General features: G+C 48.4%; 1 pseudogene; it reads left to right on the forward strand.

Moving 5' to 3' along the window:
• Positions 1 to 26,634, forward strand: part of LOC149326459 (uncharacterized) — a 38,108-nt pseudogene that overhangs the window by 870 nt on the left and 10,604 nt on the right.

Consider the following 26,634-nt stretch of genomic DNA (forward strand, 5'->3'; position numbering starts at 1 on the left):
CTCATATGCGTCGGCGTGTGGGCTCCAATGCGCGTGAGCTATATCCAAGTTTGTCCACATAAAAACCAACCTAGAAAACAAGACATGCATCTTCCGGGCCCTCTCATGGGGAACCATTCGTGAGGCCGAGGAATGCTGAATCCTCGTCCTGTACGCTCATAATCGCCTCAAAATTATTTCAACTACAGCCAAACTGACGACAACCGGCGGCCTGTTTGGCCGGATGATCCACCGCGCCTCAAATAAGCGCGGAAAACTGCGAAGTAGGGATACGCTTCGCCTCTGCCAGGCCTTCGTTAACAGCAGAGTCTTGTACTCTGTCCCCTGTCTGCCGCTCATGAGGAGAGCGATCGCCGGCCGCGTCTCGAGCGGACGCGCCTCATTTCGGCTCCGGCAATTTTCGTCCGGATTACCGAAAAATTCCCTGCAACCGCGAAACTTTTGCTTCTACTCGACCTTTAACATCACCCAGCACCCGAAGAAATCGCTCTCGACCGGGTGGGCCAATTTTTGGGCCTTTTAGGTCCATTTATGTCATCATCTCATGGGAGCCCTAGCTAGGCCTGAAGCCAAGCAGCCGGTCTTCAGCGTTCTCCGCGGACGCCATGGCGGTCTCCGCTCGCCGCGGGTACGATCCCGAGACGATGGCATGGACAGAAGTCGTCGCAGAAGCCCCGTCTTCTCCTGAAACCTCCACTCCGACGCAGGAGATCGTGGATGAAGGCCTCTTCTCGTTGGTGGCACTTCGCAAACGTCAGCAGCGTCTGAACACCTCGGCATTGAACGGACCCTCCGTGAGTGCCCCTGCTTCTGTGCATCCAAATACTTCAAGTTCTAACCATCAGCTTTCGCAAACAGCGGGATCGACGAAATGGCGGCCTACCGCTATGCCTCGACTCCGCAAAGAAGGCTTCACGATCGCCATCAAGCCCAGAATGACGGTCTCCCTGAAGACGGTTCTGCAGAACGGTGAGCTTGGTGCTTTGCTTTCCACCTATGCTAATGCCTCCTCGGTGGACACTCTTAGTATCTGGCCCACCTGGGACCAGAATATCGTTATCGCCACCACTCAAGACGTGAATGCGGCGAACGCGCTCGCTCGTGAATTTACTCTGAAAGCTTCCAAAGGCTCCATCCTTATGGTCGGTCACGCCAAAGTCAACGGTGAAGTCTGCAGGGGGATCATTACCGTCCATGAGCAGGAAACTTGTACCACCGTGAAATCGAAAGTCAAGGGGCGCGGAGGAAAGATAGCCTTCATCCGCAAGCTGGGGAAGTCGACGATTGCCCTGCTCACCTTCGTGGGGCGTAAAGTGCCACGTTACGTGCACTACAACAGTGTGGCGACCTTGGTACGCGAATACAAGCGGACTATTCCCTCGTGTTTCCGATGCGGCACCATCGGCCACCGTGTGGACTTATGCCCGGATCCTCAACGCAATCGCTGCGGACACTGCGGCCAAACGGTCGCAGTCCTCGAAGACGGCAACTTGGAGACACACGAGTGCACTCCTTCCTGTATCGTCCTTGGTGGCGGCCACCTTACGGGCTCCCAAGACAGCAAAGCAAAATTCTGGCGGCTGCAACCACCGGGAAACCCAACCGGTCAACGAAAGCAACGTCAGTGTGCAGTGCCCCCGGGAACTGACACCACTCCAAAAGCTCCCCCGCCTGGCAACAAGCTGGTGCAAGACACATCCGGACCAGCGCCACCGGCGGGCGCGTTGCCCGGGCGTGCCTCCAAGTCTCCTCCATCAACAAGCCAAAAGTCGTCACGTGATCCAGGCGCACCCGTATTCCAGAACGGGGATTTTCCGCCTCTCGAGGGCCGTCTGCTTAGTACACCAAAGAAGACACCACAGCCAAAGGTAGGCAGCCGAGACGGGCCTCCTCCGCCCCCCCCCCTCGCTTTCCCCTACATTCTTCCTCACCAACCCTTCCTCCTCCTCCCCCCCTTAACTCTGAGGTTGCGGACGTCCGCCGTGAGCTCGAGACTCTCCGGGCTCAAAATGCTCAACTCCAGGCCAAAATTCATGCGCTAGAAACGGTTCGGTCCTCCCCGTCTATTGCCCAGGTAGCTCCGGAACCGATGCAACAAGTGCCGGTGGACCCGACACCATCTAGCTCTGACGCGCGTTTCACCGCCCTCGAGAACGCCCTTGCCGCATTAGCGACTCAGATGTCAAATTTCGGTTAAATTCAAGAAAACCTGTTCAAGTAAGTCACGGCCACGGTTACGGCCACCGTGACGGCCAATATTAAGACGTGGCTGGAGTCAAACCCCAGGCTTCTACGCTGAATGGGGCCCCTCAAAGACACAAACCGCCCATCAATATTCAACCGCCCCATCGATCTAACCGAACTCTCGGAAGAGCCGGAACCGATCCAGCCGCAGGTGACGGTACCTGTGCCGGCTCTCCAAGGCAGTCTCCCTTCATATCAACATGGCTGCGTCCCCTCCAAACCAACACCCTAAAGGGCGCCGCCCCCCGCAAAGACAGCAAGCTTTTTCCCTTATGCAATGGAATTGTCGGGGTTTAAAAACAGGAGCAAACGCGCCCACTTAAGGGCGTACATTGACAACCTCGAACACCCCGCCGCAGTCCTTGCGTTGCAAGAAACCGGGGATGCGGTTAATCTTACGGGCTATAACACTTTTCAATGAGACCCGTTCACCTGTATCCTAGTCCATAAGGGTTACGCAGCGCAGGAGGTTAATGTCGACCTAAATCTGGAATATTCGTACGTGATGGTCTCTGTCCTCCCCCTGCGGCGAACAGATAGCCCCGCACACATACTTAATATCTACTGCCCCCCGAAACTCTAAAACATCAATTTTTCTAACATCTTTAGCGCAGCGTTAAGGATCGCGGGTCGCGACCCCCTCATGATAGTGGGCGATTTTAACGCGCCCTGTCTCATGTGGGGTTATTGTAAGGAAGACACGCGTGGTCGTAAGTTGGTGTAACTTATATCTACGCTGGGCATCATTCTTCTAACCGACCCGGTTCACCCAACACGTGTAGGGAACTCCGTCTCTCGGGACACCTGCCCCGACCTTACCCTCGTGAAACACATCCAACACGCAGAGTGGATCAACACCGAGGACAACGTCGGTAGCGACCACTGCATACTGAACACTGTCATTCACACCCGGACCTTACATCGCCCCCTTGCGCAAGCCAAACTTCCCGACTGGAACGCTTTCCGCCAGGCCCTCCCAGAAACTTCTCTTATGGAACAAAACTACTACACTTGGGTACACGGACTCATGCAAACACTCCGTTCACACGAAAAGCATATCAAGCTTACGGAGCGTGCACCTGACGTGGATAACCACCTATTGCACCTCTGGGAAGCTCGCCGCAGCCTCAATAAGCGATGGCGGCGGCAGAAACACAACCGTAAACTCCGCGCTCACATCTCTGACCTCACCCAGCAAGCTGCCGAGTATGCTGCCCAGCTCGCAGACACTAACTGGGTAGATCGATGCAACAGCGCAGCAAGACAGACGTCCGGCCGCAACACTTGGCGGCTCTTCAGGAGTCTCATAGACCCCACACAAACACGCTCGGAGACGCAGAAACACATCAGTCGCGCTATACACAACTTCCAAGGAAACACGAAACAGCTAGCGAACACCTTGCGCTCACAATACCTCAATCAGGATCAAGACCTGCGCGGGCAGGATTATTCGTATGCAGGCTGCGATAATCTGGAACTGGATCAACTTTTCCAGCTTCACAACCTTCGCGCGGCTCTTGCCAAAATGTGCAGGGGGACGGCGCCCGGGAGGGATAAGGTCACAGTCATATTATTGGCGAACCTTCCTGATCAGGCATACGAAACCCTACTCGAATATATTAACGTCATTTGGACCGGGGACACTTCGTTTCCACCGGATTGGAAGACATCATTGAAACCTTTATCCCAAAGGCGGGGAAACCGGTAAACACAGACAACCTCAGGCGCATCTCCCTCACTTCATGCGTAGGAAAACTGATGGCAACGATGGTCCGTGACCACCTCTCAGAATATCTCGAGAGCAAGAACTCCTTTGCCGACACCATGTTCGGTTTCGGACCCAGCAAGTCCGCACAAGACATCCTTTTGCAGCTTCATCACAAGGTTCTCGAGCCCATAGAACACCCACACAATGATAAAATAGTCCTAGCACTCGATCTCAAGGGTGCGTTTGACAACGTTAAACACGGCGTTATACTAAAGCACCTTAGCGAGACCAACTGTGGTCCTCGTAGATTCAATTACATCAAAGATTTCTTAACAGACCACTTGGCCTATATACGTATTCAAGAGACCGAGCACGGCCCGTTTGAGATGGGAACGCGGGGCACACCACAAGGCGCTGTGTTGTCCCCGCTTCTCTTTAACATTGCTATGATGTATCTCCCGGCACAGCTGGCGGCTGTCGGCGGTGTTCACCATGCGCTGTACGCCGATGACATCACCATCTGGGCCACTACGGGAAACATAGGAGAGATGGAGGAATGCCTGCAAGCAGCGGCGAGCATAGTTGACCACTATGCCACGTACTGCGGCCTCCAGTGCTCCCCGTCCAAGTCTGAATTTGTGCATATTCGATCTTCTCCGAAATGCAATATCTCCGTTCAGCTTTCTCTCGCAAGCGGTCCCATCCGTGAAGCGAAGGAGCTACGAATACTCGGTCTCTTCATTAATCAACATCGTAAGGCAGACACAACTCTTGCCAAACTCCGCAAAGTCGGCGACCAGGTGGGCCGAATGGTTCGCCGCGTTTCCAACAAGCGAGGAGGGTTGCGAAGTAAGGATGCGATGCGGCTTGCGCATGCCTTCGTAACTAGTCGAGTGCTGTACTCGACTGCTTACCTCCGCTTACGGAAACATGACGAAGATCACTTGGAGATTGTACTCCGCAAAATTTTCAAGAGAGCCCTCGACCTCCCGATATCCACTTCCAACGCGCGACTCCTCGCGTTGGGAGTGGTGAACACCTATCGAGAACTCCGCGAGGCGCATCTCGTTAACCAATACACGCGTCTCGCCCAGACCGTGTCCGGTCGCCGCCTCTTGGACCGGTTACATATCAGACATGATCATCATACCATGGAACGGGTTCGAGTGCCAGAACTGTGGGGAAGCGCCCTCTATGTTCGAACCCTTCCGAATAAGATGAACAAGGAGGACCATAATGGCCGGCGCCAGGCGCGGGCGAATGCCCTGCACCGCCACTATGGCTCAAAGAAACACGTCTTCTACGTCGACATTGCAGGCCCCTACCGCTCCAGGGGGGAATGGTACACGGCTGCAGTCATACACGAGGGAAAACAGGTGGAAGACCCCTGGTTAAGAGTGCCCAACTCAACGCATGCGGAGGAGGTGGCGATCGCCCTTGCAGCCTCCCATCCCGACTCTAAATTCATCCTCACAGACTCTCGCGGAGCCTATCGTAACTTTGAGCTCGGTTGGATCACTCAACTCGCTCACCAAATTATACACCGCAGTACTCGCGACGGCGATCCAACTCATCGCTCAATCATATGGGTCCTCGGCCACCAAGGCATGCAAGGTAACGAAGCCGCCCATGAGGCAGCCAGCGCACTCACTCACCGGGCACCAGGCGTCCTTTGGGAGGAGCGTAACCCAGATCACAGCCCTCTCCTTTCTTTTAAAGAAATTACTGAGTACTATCGTGCCGAACACCGGCGTTACCCAGTTCCTATGAAAGGACTGGGTAAAGCTGGCGAAGGAATTCTCCTCAGTCTCTTTACAAACACCCTGCTGTGCCCGGCGGTTCTCAAACACTTTAATCCTTCTTTTGACGGCCGCTGCTCATTCTGTGGGGAGGCGGCCGACACCTTCCACATGGTTTGGGCATGCAGAAAAAATCCTTCTCTCCCCCCACTCACCCCATCCCCTACCCGAGAGGACTGGGAGGCGGCCCTGCTCAGCTGCCAGGAACTATCGGCCCAACAGGCACTGGTTCGGCGGACTTGTGTAGCGGTCTCGACCAACGGGATCCCGGAATGAGGGACTCCGCCTAGTATTGCAAGGGGTGAGACCCATTAGGGGCCTCTTCCCGAGCACCTCTCTGTAAATTACTAAATAAATGCTTTTCACCACCACCACCACCGCTCATGAAACACGATGCGAGCGCGTAGACGCAGTAATACGGAAGGCTACAAAATGAACTCTGGGCCTCCCAGGGCCACTTTCAATGTGCGTTTGACCACCCTAGGTGCGATCAAGTAGATCAACGAGGTCACGGAAGCCCCTCTCCTAAATCCGCATACTCGAATGGCATAGATGCCTCAAGGTCGGATAATTCTCGCTCGCTGCTAAATACAACACGACCACAAAACAGCGGGCCCGCTCAGGGTACAGGAGCTTTACAGGCGCAACCTTCGAGTACAGCCTGTTCTCAGAATTATACATTCAAAGCTACACCAAGGAAGACGGGAAACGCGCGTTTGAGCTCTAGAAACACCGTGGAGTAATAACTCAGGGGTACGCTACGCGGACGTTGCCGGACCGGTAACGAGGGGATACTATATGGTAGCAGTGCTCCACGGGGGAACGCTGGTAGGTGACCTCTCCTTTAAGGCCCCCAACTCAACACAGGTGGAGGAGGTCGCTATTGGGTTAACTTTCGCCCCAAAATTCGAAGGTAATTCTTACCGACCACAGCAAAGCCTGCGCGCGCTACATGAGAAGGGAGACCTCACCCCTCGCCTAATAAATTCTGCATGGGTCGCCTGCCCCGCACCGAAATGCTTGGTTAGGGCACCAGGTCATCAAGCAATTAGATGGAACGAAGCCGCAGACGCGGCCGCACGAGCGCTCATCCCTGGGTACCTCATTTGAGTCCTATGGTTAAGGCAGGAGAACAAAATCTACGCCGACTCCAAACAAACACGTTGCTCTCCCCGGCTATATTACAATACTCTGACCCAGCGGTATCTGGCAGATAGAAGCACTGTGGAGAGACAAGTGATGTCTACCAGATGGTGTGTGCCTGCCAGAAGAAAACAGTCGTTTCTCCTTCCCCATCCATACCCGGAAGAACTGGGAGGCGACCTTCCTTAGCTGTTCTTATTGGGGGCTCCAACAGGCCCTCACTGCGCGAGCCAAAGCAATGGTAATGTTCTAAGACCTCTTTGACTGAGGACGTCACCTATTCTGAAGATACCCTTGGGGGCTCATACGCTCTCTTCTCTGTGATGAAGTTTCCGCCATCAATCCAAACAAATGATATGTCTCGAGAGGTTCCTCGGGAAGAGCAACCTTGGTCCCACCAGCCTGACCAATGTGCCTGCCTATCAGCAGCCTGCGCTGCTCGTGATTCAACGCCACTGATGTACGGCTGGACTGTCTTCGTAGAACGCCGAAAAAACTACCACGGGCTGGCGAGTTCCACCATTCCGATCCAGTACCTGTGTCCTGGTGTAAGCGGTCGAAGGTGGGGCGCCGAAAATCAGGAAATCGGGCTGCGATCTGCGGGTAGCGGGTCCCCGGTGGCTATCGGTGGACGCCAGAAATATGGGTGTGGGGGCGGCCCCATTTATTTCACTGGATGGAGGTCACCGGTGTGGCAAGGCCTAGCCAGCATAGGAGCGGTGCGTAGGAGCCCTTGACCGACTTCGAGAGCTATCCAGCTTTCGATGCTCGCGCTCGCCTGAGTTAAGCGTTCCAAGCACACCCTCGCCAGCGCGGCAGGCGCCGCGATGCCGGGATGGCGCTGTGGCGCGATGATGCTCGCTACGCCCTCACGAGAGGGTTAAACTTATTCCGCGGGTGTCCTTGCTATGCTGCGGCACCATTCGCTTTGAAATCATGATTTCAGTGTCCTTTTCATTCTTAATGTCGCCGTTTTTCAAATTTCAAATTTCAAAATTCAAATTTCTGAAAAGACACAAAATCGAAACTCATATTTTTCCGCCGAACACTTTTACTAACAATAAATCCGGGAGTCCTCTTAGCGCTTCTTTAGCTTGCAGGATCCTGGACGCGGCGCATTCTATACATCTATTGCCTCCGTGAATTCCTTTGTTCGTACTTACTCGTAGTGTACCTGAAGAGAAGCAAACTACTTGAAACTTTCCTTCAAAACATAAGCATATAACTAAGCACCTTAGTACCACGAGTTGAAACAAACGGGATTCCAGTTTACGTTTTCAAGCGATGAACAAAGCGGGAATAAAGCAAGGTCCAGCTGGTGGTTGTGACATCAAAAAATTTTCTTATAGGCAATGTGTTTTAAAATGATCCGACGTATTAGCTTAATTTCACGGCTACCTGGTAAAGTATGTAAAGTCTTTGCCAAAAGTAACCAGGCTGCACGGTTTTGCTTCTCATTCGTATATTAAAGCTATTATGCCACCCCTCAAGCTCTAAATCTCTGTATGGTAAGGAGAACCCCTGTCCTCACCTTCAAAGAACTTTTCGATCTTAAGGAAAGCTCTAAAGGCTCTACTATACAAATGAAAATCAAACTATGCAGCCTGGTTACTTTTGGCAAAGACTGTACATTCAAATGGCAAAGCCAGCTTCACCGACGTTGCGCAAGACCCGATAAACTACATATAGTCTTCTGCAAACCTTAGCAAATTCCTACCACCGCATCAGGTTTGGAAGGTTTTCTTTTATTCTCCTGCTTGAGGTACATGTCGAAACTGGCCAGTAGGCGCCAGAGGAGCAAACGTCCTTGCGTTCCCTAGATATGAGGCTTTCGGATTGGTCTAATACCACGTACCTGGGCCACATGGATTGCAGATAAAACAAAATATAATGCCGATATTTGTCTGATTTGGATTCTTTTGTGCAGCTGCTGAGTTTCATTAGACGTGAATTCAAGAAATCCCTTTTCGTGTGTGTTATAAGTACACGTTAAATACCTCGATTGATTGAAAATTATTCAGTATCCTCCACTGCTCCGTTTGTACACTCTTAGAACTAAAGGAGTGCAGAGGAGTGCCCAGAACACACTTTGAAGGAGTATTCGCTTGTCCCATATTCCACTCCTTTTTCCAGAATAAAATTACTCCCTCTGGACAAAGAGTGATCCATCATCTACTCAAGGAGTACTGTACTACTCCTGCAATAGAGTACAGGCACTCCTCCGAGGGAGTAAAGCTACCACATTGAAACAGCATCCTACTACTCTTTCAGGTAGAGTTCCGTTTGTTAGAGTGACTATACTCCTTCAAGGAGTATCAGCCCAGATCTTATTTTACTCCTTCAAAAGGAGTTTCACGTGTTTTCAATGTATCCTACTAATTTTCTTATTTCACATATTCTTCAGAGCAAGTTGGTCATATGTTTTGCAGGATCCACGTGCGCTACATCTACAAAAGAGTAATGAGCAAAAGGGATTATAATCTTTGAGTAGAATAATTTTTGCTCATGCAACTACTTTATGGCTACACTACAGTTTGCACATTAGTATGGTGCTCTGTCTACGTTGGGAATAACAATGGTTCAAGAAATAATGACACAAATGTACAAGACTGATAACTTTTATTTCTCAAGTCATTGCTGTGATTGCTGTTGGTGCCCAAAACACGCTCGGGAGGCGCTCGCTAGGATCAAGCCCCATTAGTGTCTCAAGCAGCAGACAAGCCCGCTTTGTTTTTGGGGTGTACTTGACATTAAATGCCAAGAACACTGCCAAAAGCAAAGTAAACCCATCTACCAAATCCACCGCAGTGAGCTGTAAGCGCTCAAAAGAAACTAAGATGCTGGATGATGCCGTAGCTTGCTCGGCTGAGTGAAGGAGCTTTGGCTATGCGTGCATTTCTCCGGGTGCCTGCAAACATGAATGAAAATAATGCAAGTAAGAGTCAATTCCAATGCCCTTTTCCTACTATCCTGCATATAACCCCATGAAAAAAAAAAGAAAGAATACAACTAGAATGTACTGATCGTGTGTGTCATGTCGCCACTAGTGTGTACCTATATTGTGACCAAGTGCAGACACCTTTCATTGCAAACCTTCATTCAGAGCTACAATTTTATGAAGCCCAATACAATTATCACTATGCTAGTCCTTTCAAAAGCTGTGTGCATGTAAAACAAGCACATATTTACCAAATGAAAATTTTAACATGAGCAAGCTCTTCTGCAAGTATCATGATCAGCCTGACTACGCCCACTGCAAGGCAAAGGCCTCTCCCATGTTCTCCAATTAACCCTGTCCTTCGCCAGCTATGTCCACCGTGTTCCTGCAAACCTCCGCCCATGGAACTTTTTGCTGCTTCCTGCTACGCTTGCCTTCTCTTGGAATCCACTCCGTTACCCTTAAGGACCAGCGATTATCTTGCCTTCGTCTTACATGCCCTGCCCAAGCACCCTTTTTTCTCCTGATTTCGACTAGGATGTCTTCAACCCGCGTTTGTTCCCTCACCCACTCCGCCCGCTTCCGATCTCTTAACGTTACGCCTATCATTTTTATTTCCATAGCTCGTTGCGTTGTCCTTAATTTAAGCTGAACCCTCTTCGTTGGCCTCCACGTTTCTGCCCCATAGGTGAATACCGGTAGGATACAGCTGTTGTATACTTTTCTCTTGAGGGGTATTGAAAAACTGCCATTCATGATCTGAGAGAACCTGCCATATCCACTCCACCCCATTCATATTCCTCTAGCTATTACCCTTCATGATCCGGATCAGCGGTCACTACCTGCTCTAAGTAAATGTATTCCCTTATCACTTCCAGCCATTTCTAAAACCACACCTATTGTGCTTGACGGTTTCTTGTCACATAATACATTGTGCAGTTTAAAATATAGGGTAACCTTGAATCGGGAAAACACTTAAACCAATGACAGTTTTCTTGCTGAAGAGAAATGGCTGTTGCAATTCCTGTTTCTCAGATACCATTAACTGAATTTCATGCTCTAAAATAGTGAAGGAAAAATTCAAAATTTTTCATTTCAAAGAGGCAGACAACTAATTTCAGTTTGGTTTCGGTTGGTTTATGGGGTTTAACGTCCCAAAGCGACCCAGGCCATGAGAGACGCCGTAGTGAAGGGCTCCGGAAATTTCGACCACCTGGGGTTCTTTAACGTGCACTGACATCGCACAGTACACGGGCCTCTAGAATTTCTCCTCCAAAGAAATTCCAGCCGCCGCGGCCGGGATCGAACCCGCGTCTTTTGGGCCAGCCGCCGAGCAAATTTCAGTTGCACATTTTTTTTTGTTTTTAATGATGCATAAGGCATTACTATGCACGGATAACCACACAGTATTCGCCTATGACTGCTAAATAATTTGTAATTAAATATCTTCTCTCTCCTGCTTCACTTTTAAAAACTGAGCAATGGCAATGGCATCAAAGGTCAGTATAAGCCAGGGGAGGCATGAGGAAAACTGCAATATAATTGCGGCTTCGTCATTCATTGTGATTCCGACTCTTAAGGCAGGCTGGCTTTAGCATTGTAACTAATTAAAACGATGAAGTAGCGATATTGTAGCTTTTTTGTGCCTTCCATAACCTATACTGAACATTGATGTCATAGCGATTGCTATGCTATTGAAACAGGGAAGAAAAGAAATCTGGTTGTAATTATTTAGCGATTGGAGACGAATACTATGCAACAATTCTATGTATACGAATGCCCAGCACGTCGCTACAAAGAACACACATAACCAAAAATTTGGTGTTTATACTCATTTAAGGTAATACTACTTCCCACGCAAGAACACGACAGCCATGTGTAAACTTTTTGCTTTCATAGTAATAAAATCTATCCAACGACAAGTTAGGCGCAGCATGTCTGCTCTTTATAAATATGCAATACTGACAATGTTTGACACTAGCATTTGGCATGAACGAGATAACTGTGATTACTTCGCACATTACGTGCCAGTCCATACTATTATGCACAATTTAGATTTGCAAATGTAATGTGTAATTCTCTATGACTGCCACAATAGTGCACTGCAAACCAATGAAGTTGTCTTGCATTTGCAATGTTCTCACTACTTTTATGCAACACTGATCACTTCAGTATATCTGCATCGTTCTGTTAGACGGCCACGGGATAGCTAGAATTAAGGCTATTTTATGTGATGGAAACCATTGACTAGACAACAAAGAAGAAAAGCCTCAACTACTGTCCTGGTGCTGGGATGTCTAATAAGAGCTCAGAAAGACTCGGTTTCAATACGCCAAACCCTCCGCATAACATTACCCTGTGCGAAAATACCCCACCCCACCCTAGCTTAATTTCTGTCCACATGCACCAAGGCTCACTGCACCTGTTATAAATATTGCCCTAAATATTGCAATCAAGCTGCCCGTGTATGCATAGGCTATCTGTGCATGGAGAAAGAAAGAAGTTGTTAGGAATGTTTCACACCAAAAACAGAAAAAAAGGCAGCCTGTTTCTCAGCAACAGCTAAGAGCATGAAATGGTGTGTCCAAAAAGATTAGGCTGCTTTGTACTTATTTATGACAACGAGAACTGTCAGAGCTGCGCTTTCAAAAATTCAGGAGCTTTGTGCACAAACGTAGCTTCCGTATGCACGTCTTGCAGCACCAACGCTTCCGAATTGAAACGACCGATGAATATGCACAGGAAAAAGCAAATAGAGAGCGCTTGAATTTAAAAGAAAAGCTACCTTGCACAATCAGAAATTTCGCGACAGAACCTTCCAAACAGTGAAGTGTACTGGTTGCGGTATACCGAATATATACCTAGCAAATAAGTGTGCGCTTTGTTAACGAGCGGGATTCTGTGGCGGCAATGCTACAGCTCCAATTCCGAAAACCTAACGCTACAAAAATTGAGTTTTAAAAATACGTGCGAATGCACGATACACTTTTGCACGCATTTAGAACTTTCAGTTGTGAAACACAGACAACGAATCTTGTGTATGCGTCTTCCTTGGCTGGTAAAAAAATTCTTCTATAAGTCTCCAGTTTGCCTGTGTACTCCACAAATTCTAGGATCCCTGCCCGCTACATCTCAAATTTCACTGAAGCGAAAGTAATACAACCGACAGCTGATGATCTGCTAGGGCAACAGGATTTCAAAAGTTTGAGAAGGACAGTGGGAGTCCAATCCAGGTGGAGTAGTGAAATTTGACTAGTAACAGACAGGGATCCTCCAATCTGTGGAGGACACCGGCAAATTGGAGGCTTACGGAGGAATTTTTTTACCCGCCAAGGAACGCGCATACACAAGAGAGAACCACAGAGGACTACGGCTTTTACCAGCCCTTGTCCTGTGCGGTTCTCTCTTGTGTATATGTCTTTTTTGGCTGGTAAAACAATTCTTCCATAAGTCTCCAATTTGCCTGTGTCCTCAACAAACCGCAGGATCCCTGTCCACTACTAGTCAAATATTTCAACTCCACCTGGCTTGGACGACTCCCACCGCCCTTCTCTGTGGAGAAAGGGTGACAGCAGCTGGCAAAGGACAAGGTTAACTGCAGATCAACTGGGGAAGCATTATCCTGCACTGATTTTGACGGCAGGTTCACAAGACAAACAAAATCAACTCGAGGAGCGGGGTGCACATCATGCGACTGAATGTCAATGGCCAGTGAAAATGGCACCAGCACTGTGGAATGCACATGCAGAAAACGAGACGCATTTTTTGGCAACTTTGAGTGGCAGTCTACTGCACTTTTAAAGAGCAAAGCTCTCAAGTATGGCAACACTGGCACTTTTTGTTTTACTGGGGTGAGGGTCGTCGTGAGGGTTGAAGTCCATATTTCTTTTCTATCCACTGTGTTAATTGCGAGCTATGTTTACCTAATAGGGGATGGGCATCTAACATCACCGTTATTTCTTTGCAGCAGTTAAAACAATACAGCATACATTTTATAACATGCTTAACGAATTTTTGGGAGCAGCATGCTTTTACGCTTCTACTATTTGTTGCTACTGAATCAGTTTGGCGTTGACAAAAGATCTGTAATAAGGAGTAATTACTCATTGACATCCACTCGAGCACAGCCAAATGGCTACAAAGGAAAGCTATACAGCTTTCACAGAAACTTCGTAGTTAAAGAAAGATTCGTCCTGGTCCGGTGTTCGAACTCAGAACCACCACTTCACTGGAGCAGTCGCTCTACCAATTTGTCCAACCTGGACGGCAAGCTTATGGTAGGGCGAGAGCGAAGTGATCAATAACTCGAGTGGGAACTGTGTTGGTCCAATGTTTTAGGACCCCTAAAACATTGGACAAACTCAGTTCCCACTTAATGTTACCTCTAAAACATTGGACAAACTGAGTTCCCGCTTCATGTTACAATACTGAGTGACATTTTGGTCTATACACTAGAAATACCGGTAAAGCATCATGATAGAACACAATGATTTTAAAGGGATAAAGGAATATGTTCGCCCTTTCAGAGGGCACATATGCATAAGAGGCAACATGTGTGAAATAGTCACTGCACCTGAAGCAGTGTAAACTCCATTATGTTAACAGCAGCAGTCAAAAGCTTCATGAGCGACTATTTCATACAGATCATTCAATTACATTCATGTAATTCAGGATCAGATTCATGTGATTATAGAGGGAGGTACTGCTGCTAAGTGCACGTAGAGCTCTGCGTGCATTTCTAAACCCGGCTGTGAGCCTATGTCTACGAAATTTTTCTAAATAGGCAGGTAATGTATGCATCACTGGAAAACAATACCTACCACAAACAGCTGAGGAGAGATAGCACAGCCAAAAGCTGGAAGCACGAATGGCCCAGTAGATACTGGCAGCTGGCAACTGCAAATAAATATGTCAGAGCAACTGTTGTCAGTGGCCGTAACAATGTCATGAATGACAAGAGAAGAAATTGTCTACTGCTTCATAAATTAGAATAAGGTGTTAACATAGGAACACAAAAAGCAATGAGATGGCCCATGACAAAAGAAATGAACAGATTGTATGTGATGCACCAATATACATTTTTTCAGTAGATTTACATGACTGTCACAACTGCATAGAAAGTTGAGCAGGCTGGAATGCCACTATTTTTATGCATGATGAAAAGAGCGTAACTATTCGAATATAGCATGCACAGGATTTAATTCTTACTACTAGGGTGCTTTGCTGCAGCACCGAAGGTATTTTTAAATTGAACGTAGCGACCAGTAGACCCGTCTGCTTTGCACAAATGACGAGAGGATGGAAAAGGCATGCATTCATTAGCAAGAAGCACGATATCTCACATCACAGCATGAAACGAAAATTGGTATTGCATTTAACAAATCTGCACAGAAATAAAAACTGCCTAGTGGCAATGCAAGTAAGAGCAAGGGAAAAAAATATCGAAGAAAACTGGTGAGTGTGGTGCAGGGAGGTCTGTGGGTAGGGTCTCGTGCCTGGGAATAGTTCCGAGCGCGGAGAATCGCCGGCAGCACAGCTGGTGGCAGTCAACCAAGAATAAATAAGAGAAAGTGAAAATCGATAACAAACCATCACCGATATAGCGAACAACTTGAAAGCGGGCCGCACAAACGAGGGATATAGCAAAAAGCTTGAAATCCTAAATAAGTGCGCAGTTGCATCCCAAACAGTTCTCAAAATCTGAAGGCGAGGAAGCATCGACACCTACACCTCAGGGCAGACGCAAGAACGATCTAACTTTGACATAATACTGTGTCAAATTCTGTTCCATGGGGAAGCACAGATAAAAATTTACAAATGACTAGGCAAGGGATATGCCCCAGCCTTTTACACGCGATCATTGTCCCCGAAAAAATTGTATGACAAATATTAAGGCGTAAGCACTAATCCGACGAGTACACACACTGAGCACTGTCTGTTGGCAGCTGGCCTAGCGCGAGTGCTCTGTCGCGCGGCACTGCCGCTCATCATCATCTTCTAAGTAGCACAAATCAATCCGACGGGCACCAGCCGCGAGGCAACTCGCACGTTGTCAGTTCCCTTGTCTGTCCGCAGCTGGCCTAGCAAGAGCGCTCTCTAACGTGGCACTGCACGCTCATCATCCTCTCCTACGTAGCACAAATTTATGCTATTGGAATGTAGTAAACTTTGTCTGTTGTTTTTCGCAGCGCTAGCAAGCGACCGCATAACTCTGTTGTGATAACTGGTGGCATTTTTATTCACCGCGGCACCCGAGTACTAAACGCAGATAGAGACTATGGAGCAACAGTTGCCATGCGGCCTATACGCCCGTTCTTTTCTGGTAAAGGCCGATTCACACGACGGTCCGTTCGCCCGCTGCCGCGGCCGACAGCGCGCCTCTCAATGTGGTGACGCATGAATACGTAGTGCGCGGGCCGCGGGCGAACGGATCGTCGTGTGAATAGGCCTTAACGCATTATAGCTGAGGCAACCGCACGCAGACTGCCTGCACTGCCATCCCTATATAGGCGCACACTAATAACGCGTGCGAATAGAGATCAGAAGTAAAGAAACGTTCACGGGACTCACCGTTCAGACGGCTCATCAAGGCTTAGCAAAACCGCACATTCTTCTTCGTTGCCTCTCCAGATGACAAGAAGTCGTAGCGCTACCTTTCTTCACGGCTTTACCCGTTCAAAATCACCAGTGTTGACAGGGCGTAATTCTCGTCGTTGGTTTCCAAAACACACTTGTGTTCTTCATACACGTCCACCGCACGAGCACTCATACGACTCAAACAATGCTACGAAAACCCAAATAACACAAAACGTGACGAGTCTGACGACGGCTGCAGTTTTGCTTCGTTGAAAAAACCTACAAATGCGCTTTTTTATTACTAATATTTGAATTGTGTTAGCAACAAAAACAAATTATATTTTTTCATTTTATTTCTTTATTAAATGCGAATACCAAAGCGCTTTTAGATACTTTTGCTGACATGTCGTTTGTAGAAGCTGCGATCCTGTGATCCCATCCCCGGGTGTCCTAGCAGACGACGGCGCAGATGACGCTGTTGACGGAATGCAATTTCGATTGACGGCAGCGAAAATCCCTTAAATGCGACAAAAAAGGCAAAGAAACGCATCGTATCGCAAACTGGTCCATATCAAGGATATGTTCGACGCGAGCGGTAGGACAAAGAGCAGCTGCGATGCATTACTCTACGCGACACTGGCATGCTCGACGGAGATCTACATGAAACAGAGCATAAATGTGACCCGTACAAGCGGATTACTGTGATATCAACTGCGTTACGGAACTACGACGATACTTGCTTCACACTTTAGCTTATATGTAACAGCGGCCCGCACTCGCCGCATCCTGTTCGAGTGTACTTTCACTAGCAAGAGCCCACATGCATGGAAGCCGACAGAAGCAACTGTCTTTTCGAGTTCAGATTGTTCCGAGAAATACGAGCAGCTTACTTTAGCACGTACTCGAATTCAAGTTCTCAGCCTGTGTGTCACGTACGGTGACGATGGCGTCAAGGACGAGCTTAAGAATCGCCTTAACGTGGCCGCAACGCAGCCGGTATCCCAAGCATTCGTGCGCTAATTGTTGTTCACCTGTACTGCGAACGTGCGCTCAGTCGCAGGCCAGCCGCTAGCTGCTCAATTTGCCAGCCTTGCGAGTACAATTCGCAAGTTTCTGAGCCAATCTGTGAGCGAGCCGAGTTTTCAGCAATGACGAGCGCGCCGCGCGACGAGCTTCGGCCTGCTCCCTGGCCGAGCTTTCAGCAATGACGCTGCTCGCGAGCGCGCCGCGCGACGAGCTTCGGTCTGCTCCCTGACTGCCGTATTCGTAGCTAAGCCTAGGAGGTTTCACTTCGATGCCAGAGCTGAGAGCGCTTCGAAACTGGCTAGCGCTGAGGTGCTACTCTTTGCATTGGAAGTACGTTTTATTGTGAACTATGTCTCGTAGTGAAATAAAGATATGCTCGGGTCCACCCGAACGGTGATGATGGCGTCGAGGACGAGCTTAAGAATCGCCGCAACGCAGCCGATATTCCATGCATACAGTGTGTTAAATTTGTTCACCTGTGCTGCAAACGTGGGCATAAAGGCTCGCTCAATCGCAGGCCAGTCGCTGCTCGATTTTCCAGCCTTGCGTGCGCGATTCGCAAGCTACGGAGCGAATCATTGAGCGAGCCGAGCTTTCGGCAACGACGCCGCCCGCGGTCGCGCCGGGCGACGAACTGTGCGCTGCTCGCTGGCTGCCCTTGTCGTCGCTAAACCTAGCCGATTTCACATAGATGCTGTAGCTGAATGCGCTTCGAAACTGGCCAGCACTTAGGTGCTAGCCTCGGCACCGTTTTACTCTGAACCCCGTGTCATAGGGAAATAAATATATGCTCGGTTTCCGCGACCCAGGCGAACTCCAGAGCAGCAGCAAAGCGGCTATGGGAGGTAATTTGTATGGCTGTTATCGCTTCTACCAACAACTCGACATTGGCTAATGATACTCTATCCCAGAGCTTTGGTCGTGAACAAACAGTACCAGTGCATTTTTCTGACGCCGGCAGCCGGCATCCAGGCTGGCAGGCCGGCCCCGAGAAGCTAGCGCGCCCTTACGATTGTATGGCCGTGGCGCACATCAAAACTGCCACGATATTCTCCTCTTCGCTCAGGTTGTAGCAGCACACTGCTAATAACGAGGAACCAGACCACTTTAAAAGACCGAGTGCGAGGGCGCAGGAGCCTGGGCCAAAGCGCGTGACTGACGTCATTTCCGACACCTCATTTCACGTGAGAATCAAACGAGCAGGCGACCCGCAGGTCACCCTTGTAGGTGTGAGGAACGGTGTCGTGGAGCTGCTGCCTGGTCGCAAGCGACTGCTGGTCGCATGCCCTTTGCTACTTGCAAGTGTGAATGGGCATTCAATGCCCGTTTGCAGTAGCGAGTCCCTTAGTTCACGTAGTTCACGTATACGCATGTATACGTAGTTCACGTATACGTATATAGTAAGTGCTTCCGCGAAAATACAGTTAAACGCAAGTTTGAAGGAATGCACGGCGAGCGCTCTTAGCAAAATGAACAACGCGTACTCGCTGTAGATTATTCTTTGCGGCATAAGAAAATAATACGAGTTGCTTGCTACGATGAGCAATGATATTTATTGTGCAGCCTGTGGAGCCGCATGAACGTTATCATTTGTTTGTTAATTCCTTTGGCGGAGGAGTAAAACAAGCACTGAACTCCCTTGGGGTATGCAGGAGTGGAAATGCCATTTTACTCTTTTGTCAAGAGGAGTGAACAGGACCTTTCACTCTTTCTCGTTTGTAGAGAGAGTAGATTGAGACCTGCAGGAGTAGCGAGGCTCTTTTACTCTTAATGCAGGAGTAGCAGTTCTTAGAGTGTAGTCGCCCATGTGCACCTTGGTCACACGAAATGCCAGACACCATATCACAAATGGCGCGTCCTACGCATGTCAACACTGTGTGTAGCCAACTCTCCTGCAGCGGACGTCGTTCATTACTGAACGCGACAAAAGAGCTACCGACGTACCCCACTAAAAGGAAGAAATGGCTGGTTTGGTTGGTTTATGTGGTTTAAGGTCCCAAAGCGACTAAGGCTATGAGAGACGCCGTAGTGGAGGGCTCCGGAAATTTCGACCACCTGGTGTTCTTTAACGCACACTGACATCGCACAGTACACGGGTAGAAGGAAGAAATATTTGCCATCAAGCCGGGTAACTCTGTATACGCAGGCACGTGTGCAAAGGTTGGGACAGCAGCGAGAACATCTACCTTGAGCCCTTGGAGAAGTACAGGGCAGCTTTCAGCAGGCGCCTCATCCGAGATATCCTGCTCTAGAAGATCCCTCAGCACTCCACCAAATCGAAGGGAAAGGCTGCAGGGTTCTTGTTCCACTGTCTCAGCAAGGTGACGATCGCGGGTGACTGCAATTCCAAGATGGCTGGCATTCGCCAGCAATAAGCTTTGTCTTTTTCCTGGGAGTACTTTAGGTCGAGAGCAAAACGTTTTTGCTAATGCGCCGAGGTGTATGCTTAGGAGCTAAATGAATGGGCATCCGGTGTTTTTTTACTTATATGTTAAACATCTAATTAGCATACTAAATAAGTAATGACAACTTTTGCTGCTTTAACCCTTTTGATCCAGGGTTTGTTAGTTTGGTCGCGATTTTTTCGCACTTTTTTACAATATCTAAGGGCTATAACCACGCGGTAAGAATTTTAAGCTCTCAGTTTGATCAATATTTGATTTAAAGGTATGGTTTCAAATATGCCAACACGGTTCAATGATATTAAAATGCCGAAGAGACCGCCTTGGTTACCAGAATTCATAACAAGGAAGTGATTGCAAAAATTAATTTTTAAATGTCGAAAACTGTAAAGAAGCAAGGTGTATATATTTGTGCTTGTGGGTCAATAAATCTTCAGTTGGAACTAAGTGCTCGTGGTGTCCAAGTCTCTTTCTCTGTCCGTGTTTTTTGCGCTTGTAGTGCTTAACGTCCTAAAGCGTCTCAGTCTGTGAGGGCCGCCGTAGTGAAGCGCTGCGGAGATTTCGACCACCTGGGGTTCCCTATAATACATCGCACAGTACACGGGCCCCTAATATTTCGCCTCCATCGAAATTCGACCGCAGCGCTTATAATCCATTATGATCCACTCCTAAAAGAGCTAACACCTGGTGGTTGATTACGGCTGCTAAACCATGGCTCCGTTATTTGGAACCTCTTTAATCAAACTGGGGCGACAAAAAATGGTATAATTCGTGTAAAAACACTAGTTCGCTTCCTTTATATGTTAGGATGCACATTAATTATGTATCTTCGAGGGGCAGCTCACTTTCTGCTGACAGCAGAGAATTGTGTAGCATGGCTGAATTTCGTCTATTGCTCTTGCAGCGGACATTTTAAATGTATAGAAATATATTTGTAGACGCATTTTTAGGGGAACATTTTATTTCTAGTGTTCTTATGCTATTAGGCAAAGCGGTATCAACTTCACTTAGAATACAGAAATTCTAATTTAAATGTCGCTCTCCACGAAAGGCAACTATTTTAGTCTAATAATGCTAAGGTTTCAGTTTTTATTTTCAGTGTTTTTTATCGCTCTTGTTAAACGTTTTTCCTTTCGTTTTTCCAAATGGTCGAAATTTTTTAGTCTGATTTATGTTCTTGTTTTCGCCAGCACCATTGTGCACCTTTTCTTATTTGGCTTTTATATTTTCCGACATAATTCTCCTAGGCGCTGCTGCACTGCCTGAACAAAATGCACAACTTTGTCACTCTTCCGGAAAAAAACGAGGCGCCTGCACGAACCGAGGCAATATAGGGCGGTGTTTCACGTCCACGGTTGGCCAATTTATGCTCAGCGTTGGGAACAAGACAGAGCCGCGATTTAAGACATAAAAAAATATTACGCTATTTGCAATACATGCAGACGAATTCAACTCTCTACATTCATTCAAGGAGTACGAGGCAAAGTTTACTAAAAGAGCTATATACGCATACTTACACAGTATGAGTACGCCAATACCTAACTTCAATTAAGCACTAGCGACAGAAATTCTCGGAGGCTGTGGCGCAAGAGCAGGCGAGTGGCGAGCGAAACGGGGTGTGGTAAACGGCTTGGGGTTTCGGAAGTGGTCGGAGGCGCTTTGCACCCGAAGGATCGGGCCAAGTAGGCGACGGTCGGGCCTCCGTTTATAGGCGTTGCTAGCGAATGCATGAGGCACTGGTGGACACTGTTTTTTTCTACACTAATTACCTCACCCCTGTCATGTCATGTCGCACTGGCTTAAAATCCACTGGAAATAAAACATTCTTGTGGGCCTGGTAAAAAGCTTCGCGTATAGCCTTTTTTATATCAGGATAGCAGACAGGAGGAAATATGAATGACCAATACTACGTGCCCGTGTACACGTGCAGGACGAACAGAATGCGGCAAAATGCATAATTTGCAAAATATATTAAAGAACCTGAGAAGCATTCGCGCGTTTAATTAAACAAGGCATTACGCATGTTTAAATTCTGGTACTTCCGTGACAGATTCCCCGTAATGACCAAACTCGACTCTGGACGTAACGGCAGGTGAAGCGCGCACTAACACATTGCACCACTTGAAAGAAATGGTAGTGGTTTTATCGGCTATAAAAACAACCAAAACGGGAGGAAAACGTGGTGTAGGCTTAAACGGAAATAAAACGGACGGTTGACAGTCAAGAAAAGGAGCCGAAATCGAAATAGCAGGTGCAGCGAGAACCGGTAGGGGAGGACCGGAAAACACAGCGGGCTGTATTTTTAATCGAACCGGCCACGATTAGCGTTCAGAAAGACTTAACCTGCGCGCTGTGTTATTGGCAGTTTACTCCAGGGTGGGCAAATGCCCTAGTTTTACCTTTTCTTTCTAACACTGATCTTTGACTCAGTGACCTTTCCTCACCCTAATTTTGCAAAATTCTGTGGTCCCCTGTTTCCATCACCCACAAATCCTAAAATTTGCTGGTCCTCCCTAGCTATCACTCTCATTTTCTCCTACCTCCCTTACCCTCACAATGAGCGGTCTTAATATTCGATTCATTTTTTTCCTTATTAGTGATATGTTCCGATGTTGCTTAGTCGTGCCTTGTCACTAAGTGTAGTCAACTGCGTCTGCTCTCAGCTGCGTAGGAGCCGCTAGAGGACATCTTGCACCATCCTGAGAAGGCGTTTCGTATACTTGCCTTTAGGTACACTACCGTTCTAGTTCCCTTTCTTCCATGACTACAGCGCAACGAACGGGACAAGAGGAAGGACACAGGCAGCGACACAACACAACGCCCAGCAACTTACCTTGCCTAGTTCCCTTGTTTTCCTGCCGTAGTCATCCTCGCGTTCCTGCGTGTTTTGGAATTCAGATGCGCCCTGTACGGGAAAAAAACAACGTCCAGCACAGGCAGAAACACTGTGGCACACCTGTGCATTTTTTTCCTTCCTCACCCTGACCTCACTATCTCCGGCATCTTCCTCCTCGCCGTCAAAGCTTTTTCTTCGACAGCCCTGCTTCCCCCTCAGTTTAATGAGTGAAGCTCTCATGAGGTCAGGACGAGGTGCCCATGTCTGCTTCTCACAACTTCCACTCACACCCCTTTGCCCCGCAAACGCACACACTTCAGTCCTGAAGCTTCATGGGTCTGTTTGCAATTCCGTCGCTGTAGAAGAGATCGGGGAGGGGGGAGGGGAGCGGAAGGGAGCTAGGGAGCGCTTGTGTCTCTTAAATAAAAGGTGCACTTAAGGTCATCATTCTTGTTTTCACCAAACGAACTCATTAGGCTGCTGCTTTTTCTGCGCCGCGACGAAATACGTAGCAATGCATGTAGGTTATAAAGACATCACGGGGTAGTGGTCGCCGTGGACGAAGAATATCACATCAGGATAAAGCACTTCAGGATCATTGCAGAGTTCAGATGGATCTCAAATAAAAAAGAATAGAATGTTTAAATAGAACGCGTGGGCATGTGCGCGCACCCCGCGAATATGGATTTCAGTGCAATCTCACGTTCTAGCTAGTATAAACACGTATCATTAAGGATAGTTGCCGGGCCAGTTGGTACATGATCACACCGTAAAACAGCGCGCTTACACGGGACGAAGAAAGAAGACACGCACACACACAGCGCTGAACTAAGAACTGCATGGTTTATTGCATTGCTCGCAATAAATACCGGAAAGGAAAACAAAAAAACAACCAAAGGAAGGCGGGGAGATATCCTCCTGTCGCATCATGTCGTCAAAGGTTATTCAAGATATTTATTCTCTTTTCTTGTCAGTGCCATCGATGGAGTGCTAACGCATGACGCGCCTTTCCTGTCTATGATGAATGCTTCATATAGTTCACGTTTGTGCTGATGATTGTACCGCCTCAAAATCTGGCTTCGTCCAAGGTTAGGTGTGCAATGACAGGCAGATACGTGTTTTGCCAGCGTGCTGCCGTATCCCGTGCCGATGTTAGTGGCGTGCTCTCGTAGACGGTCGTTTATGCAGCGTCCACTTTGGCCCACATAAGATGCGCCGCATGACAGCGGTATCTCGTAGATTATCTCCGTGTCACAGTTGGTGAACATTTTTTCATGTTTCTTACTGCACCGCGCTGGTTTTGGGGCATCTTCATTCACCATTCTGCAAAGCATATTGAGCTTTCTGGGTGCGGTTAGGACCAAGTTCACTCCAGCACGCCCTACTATCTTCTTCAACGAGTGGCTGATCCCGTGCAGATACGGCATAACAGCCATCTTCTCTCTTTCTTTGCATAGCCTCATCGGGAGGCTAGATAGGCGGAGATTCTTCAGGAGCTTGAAGCCGATCCCTGAAATGAGGGCATCCGGGAAACCCGCTTCGCGTAGACGTTTCAGCTGAGATTCCATGCTAGCTTGCTGTCGGTGATGGCACGATCTTTTGAGGGCATTGTTCAAGGCGCCCAAAACTATTGCTCGTTTGACAAGCTTCGTATGCGCGGACGAGTAAGGCAGAAGGCATTTCTTAGACCTCGGAGCATAGCACCAACACAGATGGTCCTCACTCCGAGGTCTAGCTATGCTCCGAGGTCTAGCTATGTCTAGACCTCGGAGCTATGTCTAGCTATGTCTAGCTATGTCTATGTCTAGCTATGTCTATGCTCCGCTATGTCTAGCTATGTCTATGTCATAGCTATGTCTAGCTATGTCTATGCTCCGAGGTCTAAGAAATGCCTTCTGCCTTACTCGTCCGCGCATACGAAGCTTGTCAAACGAGCAATAGCTTTGGGCGCCTTGAACAATGCCCTCAAAAGATCGTGCCATCACCGACAGCAAGCTAGCATGGAATCTCAGCTGAAACGTCTACGCGAAGCGGGTTTCCCGGATGCCCTCATTTCAGGGATCGGCTTCAAGCTCCTGAAGGATCTCCGCCTATCTAGCCTCCCGATGAGGCCACGCAAAGAAAGAGAGAAGATGGCTGTTATGCCGTATCTGCACGGGATCAGCCACTCGTTGAAGAAGATAGTAGGGCGTGCTGGAGTGAACTTGGTCCTAACCGCACCCAGAAAGCTAAATATGCTTTGCAGAATGGTGAATGAAGATGCCCCAAAACCAGCGCGGTGCAGTAAGAAACATGAAAAAATGTTCACCAACTGTGACACGGAGATAATCTACGAGATACCGCTGTCATGCGGCGCATCTTATGTGGGCCAAAGTGGACGCTGCATAAACGACCGTCTACGAGAGCACGCCACTAACATCCGCACGGGATACGGCAGCACGCTGGCAAAACACGTATCTGCCTGTCATTGCACACCTAACCTTGGACGAAGCCAGATTTTGAGGCGGTACAATCATCAGCACAAACGTGAACTATATGAAGCATTCATCATAGACAGGAAAGGCGCGTCATGCGTTAGCACTCCATCGATGGCACTGACAAGAAAAGAGATTAAATATCTTGAATAACCTTTGACGACATGATGCGACAGGAGCATATCTCCCCGCCTTCCTTTGGTTGTTTTTTGTTTTCCTTTCCGGTATTTATTGCGAGCAATGCAATAAATCATGCAGTTGTTAGTTCAGCGCTGTGTGTGTGCGTGTCTTCTTTCTTCGTCCCGTGTAAGCGCGCTGTTTTACGGTGTGAAAAACGTAGCCATACACGAGATTGCGAGGAGAAACGCTTGGAACCACCTAGCTCGGAAACTCGGTTGCCATTAGCCCTGCGAGGCGCTGCAGGTTATGAAGGAACGAAACCTGCATGCAGGATGGCACTTCAGCGCGGCCAAGAATCCGCGGACATGGATGGAAATATTATTTTGGGGCTGGCGAGTTTAATCATTGCGGTCCCTTTCTGGTCTTTTTGCGTAAACTGGGAAATAATGTCTTATACAGAGGCAAAAATTCATCATTGAGTGCTTATAATTGGTACATATGCCGGTCTGTAGATGGTGTTCCTCTCTAGCGCGCGGAGAAGCTAAAATACAGCTCCACCTTGCACCAACACATTTGTATAATTTATTAACGCGGCAGAGCTAATGGCCCGTTCACACTTGTCAAAAATCCTTCGAGCGAAGCAGATTCGGCCGCCTTTGACGCTGACTAGGGCGGAAATTAGCACGGCGACAAACATGGCGGCGCCCTTCGAAGCAGGACACCTCACTTCGGACTAGATTCGTCGCTGCTGCTGCCTTTTTTCTGTGCGTTCATTGGCCAGAAATGCGGCACCGATATTTCGCTTGATCTCACCTCACCTATGAGAAAACAATTAAGTGATAACTTCGCTTTATTTCTTATTTACAGTGAAGATGTTGCCCGCTTTTGCCCGCTACTAGGCTTAAGAGGAGCGCCGGTTTGTTTATAGTAATATTTCCCGTCCATGAAAGTAGATGGCGCCACTAGGCTGAGCTTATTGTTGTGTGTCTCTTCGCATATGCTGAACTAAAAGAGTTAATGTGCCTGCCTTCAACGTGCGTAATCATGCATACCCGTTATGGTTACGTAGACAGCGTCGATTTAATGTCTCTTCTACGTGGCGAGCGGTGACGCGGAAAAGTGCGCTGACATCGCACAGTACACGGGCCTCTGGAATTTCGCCTCCGTCGAAATTCGACCGCCGTGGCCAGGATCCAACCTGCGTCTTTCGGGTCACCAGCAGAGCGCCACAACCATTGAAATGCTTCCGCGGCCACTCCTGTTATGCTGGTTTTTACATATTAATGTATCGATACGCTCCGTAAATAACATCGGCGAAAAAAGACCGAAAAGAAGGGTGGGGGATGCAGCGCTCAGAAAATTTCGGGG

The sequence above is a fragment of the Amblyomma mixtum genome, chromosome 10 (assembly GCF_055824585.1).
Source record: "Amblyomma mixtum isolate Tamu chromosome 10, ASM5582458v1, whole genome shotgun sequence".
NCBI lineage: Eukaryota > Metazoa > Arthropoda > Arachnida > Ixodida > Ixodidae > Amblyomma > Amblyomma mixtum.